Genomic DNA, 6,000 nt, shown 5'->3' with positions numbered 1-6,000 from the left:
CGCAGAGGGTGGTACGTGTATGGAGTGAGCTGCCAGAGGAAGTAGTGGAGACTGGTACAATTGCAACATTTAAGAGGCATTTGGATGGGTATATGAATAGGAAGGGTTTGGAGGGTTATGCGCCGGGTGCTGGCAGGTGGGACTAGATTGGGTTGGGATATCTGGTCAGCATGGACGGGTTGGACCGAAGGGTCTGTTTCCATGCTGTACATCCCTATGACTCTAAGTGACGATATATAGATAGATTTAATATCATTACAGGTATGGCAACTGCTCTGCTCAGCACTGTTTGAAACTGCAGAAGGTGGTGTGCACTGCCCAGATCATCACGGAAGTCAACCTTCTATTCACGGAGTCCATTTACATGGCCTGTTGCCATGGAAAAGCTGCCAACATCATCAAAGACACATCGAACCCCGGCAATCCTCTCCTATTACTTCTTACATCAGGCAGGAGATACAGAAGCTTGAACACATGCACCAGCAGTTTCAGGAACTGCTTCCTCCCTGCTGTTATTAGATTGATGAATTGAGTCTTGAACTTCAAATAATGATGATCGTGCTAATGTTGATCTTGTCTCTCGTAAAGCTAGATTGATTGTATGCCAGGCTGTTAAAGGAAGCAAATAATAGATACTTTGTGGATCACTTTCCAAATCTCACTAGAAATAAGTGAAGCACCTTAGCATTAAAGGTCTGTGAGCAATGTATCATTTAAAAAAGGGATAGACCAAATAATTATAGGCTGATCAGTCTGACTTCAAGGATGGACATTTTAGAAACAAATCAGAGAGACAGTATTACTCAGAGGATAGTTAGCATGATTTTGTTAAGGAAAGGTCACGTCTTACTATCTTAATTCATTTTTCTGAGGAATTAGCAAGGACGATTGATGAGAATAATGCAGTTGATATTATCTATGTGGATTTTGGTAAGGTATTTGACAAGGTCATACATTATCAGACAGGCCAGAAAAGCAAAACCCATAGGATTACAGATGAATATGTCATGTTGGATCTAAAATTAGGTCAGTAACTGGAAACTAAAGGTTAATGTCTGATTGATGTTTTACAAATGGACAGTGAGTTCCAGTGGAATTGCACAGACCTCAGTGCTGGGTCACTTGCTGATTGGTGTATATGTTAATGATTTGAACTTAAAACGTTCTCCCTATGTCTACATGAGTTTCCCCCAGGTGCTCTGGTTTCCTCGCACAGTCTAAAGATATGCAGGTTAGGTGGCTTAGTCTTGGGAAATGTGGTGTTACAGCGATAGAGTAGGAGGTGGGTTTGGGTGGGATGCTCTTCAGAGGATTAGTGTGTACTCAGTGGGCTGAATGGGCTTTGCCTAAACTGTAGGGATTCTATGATTCGATGAAATGCTGCCAGACCTGCTGAGTTTTGCCAGCAATTTCTGTTTTTGTTTCGGATCTCCAGCATCCACAGTTCTTTGCTTTATTACAGGTGAAGTGCGTGCGATCTGCAACATTTTTGTAGAGATAGCTTCAGCAAACTTTAATTTAACTGATAATTTGCTTTAATATTGACTGATTGTAGAATGTTAGCTGCATCTCATCTCTCTCCAAGCAATACTTTGAGCAATCCCGAAAATCCTTTTAAGAAAAAATATTAAAAGAAAATTTGTAAAGGTATTAAGACAAAATTTTGCCAGTGATTAAAATCTAAAATAAATATGACTCAATGTGACCAATTGAATGATGAAATATTGGGTGTATAATTATGTGCTATGATTAACTGTCATGAGACATTCAGTTCAATGAGTGATAATCTTCAAACATTTTGCAGGCTCCACACAGGGTTTGCATGAATCTAGTTACCCTGTTAAATGTTAGTTAGTCATATTTAAATTATGCTAAAATGTTTGACCTGTACACTCTTTCAGCCTCTTTATATTCTCGCGTATGCATGTTACGACAAATCTGTAAATGTTGAATGCATTTATTTTCTTTCTGAAAATAGAAAGAGGGAATCAGACTTGTACTGAAATAAAATAAATATACTTCTGGACTGGAGCAATATTTCAGTTAATAAGCTTTGGCTCATTGATTTCAATGAAGTAAACCTGGCTTTGTGTCATTTCATGGGCTAATGTCCATTTAAATTGAACATTTTGTTGAGGCTTGTGGCTTCATTATCATACGTAAAGCTGCAACCCATCTCCTTGGAAAAGGATGGTCATTCCCCAACCTTCCAATCTCAGTTGCAGCCAGAAATCATAGCTTGGAGGTAGATTTCTAAAACTTTAACCATCCACATGACCCAAACCTGCCTATTTTTGATTGGTTAATACTCCCTCTGTTGTTACCTTCTAAACATGATCGCGCTAAGATAGACAGTATTAGACCAAAATACATGGCAACCACAAAGAATACAATAGGACTGCTAATCAACCGTGACAACAGATGCACTCCATGGGAAACCCTTTTGATGCATCATTGCAGCAAATCTCTTGAATCTTTAACATAGCAGATAGATACCAATCATAACTCTGTGAGGATACTTCACAAATGAAATTTTTGAAGGAATACATTTCATATATTCATGTGTATTTAACATATTTCTAGTTATGTAATAGATAAGTCCCCTGGGCCGGTTGGGATTTATCCTAGGATCCTCTGGGAAGCCAGCGAGGAGATTGCTGAGCCTTTGGCATTGATCTTTAAATCGTCATTGTCTACAGGAATAGTGCCAGAAGACTGGAGGAGAGCAAATGTGGTCCCCTTATTCAAGAAGGGGAGTAGAGACAACCCAGGTAATTATAGACCAGTGAGCCTTACTTCAGTTGCTGGTAAAGTGTTGGAAAAGGTTATAAGAGATAGGATTTATAATCATCTAGAAAAGAATAATTTGATTAGGGATAGTCAGCACGGTTTTATGAAGGGTAGGTCGTGCCACACAAACCTTATTTAGTTCTTTGAGAAGATGACCAAACAGGTAGATGAGGGTAAACCGGTTGTTGTGGTGTATATGGATTTCAGCAAGGCGTTCGATAAGGTTCCCGACAGTAGGCTATTGGACAAAATGCGGAGGAATGGGATTGTGGGAGATATAGCAGTTTGGATCACTAATTGGCTTGCTGAAAGTAGACAGAGGGTGGTGGTTGATCGGAAATGTTCATCCTGGAGTCCAGTTACCAGTGGTTACTGCAAGGGTCAGTGTTGGGTCCACTGCTGTTTGTCATTTTTATAAACGACCTGAATGAGGGCGTAGTAGGGTGGGTTAGTAAATTTGCAGACGACATTAAGGTTGGTGGAGTTGTGAATAGTGACGAAGGATGTTGTAGGTTACAGAGAGACATAGATAAGCTGCAGAGCTGGGCTGAGAGGTGGCAAATGGAGTTTAATGCGGACAAATGTGAGGTGATTCACTTTGGTGACCGGAATGCAAAGTACTGGGCTAATGGTAATATTCTTGGTAGTGTAGATGAGCAGAGAGATCTCGCTGTCCAGGTACACAGATCCTTGAAAGTTGCCACCCAGGTTGACAGGGTTGTTAAGAAGGCATACAGTGTTTTAGCTTTTATTAATAGAGGGATCGAGTTACGGAACCATGAGGTTATGCTATAGCTGTACAAAACTCTGGTGCGGTTGCATTTGGAGTATTGTGTACAGTTCTGGTCACTGCATTATAAGAAGGATGTGGAAGCTTTGGAAAGGATGCAGAGGAGATTTACTAGGATGTTGTCTGGTATGGAGGGAAGATCTTACGAGGAAAGGCTGAGGGACTTGAGGCTATTTTCGTTTGAGAGAAGAAGGTTGAGAGGTGACTTAATAGAGACATACAAGATAATCAGATGGTTAGATAGGGTGGACAGGGAGAGCCTTTTTCCAAGTATGGTGACGGAGAGCACAAGGGGTCAAAGCTTTAAATTGAGGGGTGCTAGATATAGGACAGGTGTCAGAGGTAGTTTCTTTACTCAGAGAGTAGTAAGAGTATGGAATGCTTTGCTGAAAATGTGTTGCTGGAAAAGCGCAGCAGGTCAGGCAGCATCCAGGGAACAGGAGAATCGACGTTTTGGGCATAAGCCCTTCTTCAGGAATCTAAGTCCATATGAAATGAACAAGGTACAACCCGTTATGAAATCGCTGTAGGGTGAAGTACATTGTTAACACACAGTGTATTTATGCCTATATAGTTTTGAAGTCCCTATTATAGAACATAGAACATTACAGCGCAGTATAGGACCTTCGGCCCTCGATATTGCACCGACCTGTGATACCAATCTGAAGCCCATCTAACCTACACTATTCCATGTACGTCCATATGCTTGTCCAATGACGACTTAAATGTACTTAAAGTTGGCGAATCTACTACCGTTGCAGGCAAAGCATTCCATAGGAGAAACCATTCCTGAAGAAGGGCTTATGCCCGAAACGTCGATTCTCCTGTTCCCTGGATGCTGCCTGACCTGCTGCGCTTTTCCAGCAACACATTTTCAGCTCTGATCTCCAGCATCTGCAGACCTCATTTTCTCCTATGGAATGCTTTGCCTGCAACGGTAGTAGATTCGCCAACTTTAAGTACATTTAAGTCGTCATTGGACAAGCATATGGACGTACATGGAATAGTGTAGGTTAGATGGGCTTCAGATTGGTATCACAGGTCGGCGCAACATCGAGGGCCGAAGGTCCTATACTGCGCTGTAATGTTCTATGTTCTATAATAGGGACTTCAAAACTATATAGGCATAAATACACTGTGTGTTAACAATGTACTTCACCCTACAGCGATTTCATAACGGGTTGTACCTTGTTCATTTCATATGGACTTATGTTTATATTTGTATTTGCGATGGTTCTTTTTTACTTTTACACCTAGAAGCTGAAAGGTGAGAAGCTATTGATATTCTGCATTTTACAATTATATTTTTAAAAAATTATCACTCATAGAATAAGCACTTTTGAAATCAATTAATCCTATGTTTTATTAGTTCAAACCATGCAGTCTGGGGTTTAATTTCTCTGGGCTGCACACTGCTTTAAACATTGACTTGAAATCTCTTTTCTAAAGAGCTGCATTGAGCCCGAGCATAAAAACATTTCTGCACAATGGGTTAAACAGTGTAGCACTTCAGGAAATTAAATACCCCTATTAAACAGTAGCAGATGTGACAACAATAACCATTAATGACTTTTGCAATACCATGGTTAACGAGTCCAATGTAATTAAGATTTATGCTTCCATTTTGCCGTATGCAAGGTATGCATATACTAAACACCATTATAACACTCATTGGACAAAAAAATATGAAATATTAACCATTTATTTCTTACTTATGTATTATTTCCTTGCTTGTCCACTGACTCGCATTTGTTCAAAGGTTTGTAAACATGTTAAATTGGCTAATGAGATAGAACAGAAAAACTGTTGCAGTTGAACAGCTTGGAACAATAAAAGTATATTCAGTCATTAAGCACTTTGGTAAACAGACTGTGTAAAAATCTTCTGAGGTTAAGTTCTACACAAATGGTCCTTTATTTTCAAGGTACTTCAAGAAAACTTTATACCATCTTCAAGTGGTTAAAAAAAACTTCGTGCAACAGACTTTAGTAAGGTCAATTTCTGCCATTCTCAAATTTGTCTGAATATGCATTGGCCTTCACTATAGAAGATGGAAACTTCTGTCTTGGTACAGATAGTATCTTCATAGGTACCTATAAATAAAGCCATTATTTATGCCAGTAACACCATTCTGTATCCTTAACAATCTTTTCCTTCTCCCATTGTGCCAAACCCAGACTCCATCCTCAATCATTGGTTCAGTTCCACTGTTGTGATAGATTTCAAATGGCAAACGTTTAAATGCCAAACAAGCTGGTGGGACCTGGTGTAGAATGTATTTTTATTTTACTTCCTCTATGCATCACTGTGTTTGGACAAAGTTTGCAGTAGTGATTTTTGGGGGCTCATTCTTGCAAATAAATTACTCTTTCTGCAGTGGTGGGTCCTTCTGAGAATCCCATTCGCTTGAGACTTATCTT

This window comes from Chiloscyllium plagiosum, chromosome 3, assembly GCF_004010195.1.
Source record: "Chiloscyllium plagiosum isolate BGI_BamShark_2017 chromosome 3, ASM401019v2, whole genome shotgun sequence".
Lineage (NCBI taxonomy): Eukaryota > Metazoa > Chordata > Chondrichthyes > Orectolobiformes > Hemiscylliidae > Chiloscyllium > Chiloscyllium plagiosum.
The sequence above is the reverse complement of the archived record's forward strand: the minus strand, read 5'-3'. Positions refer to the sequence as shown.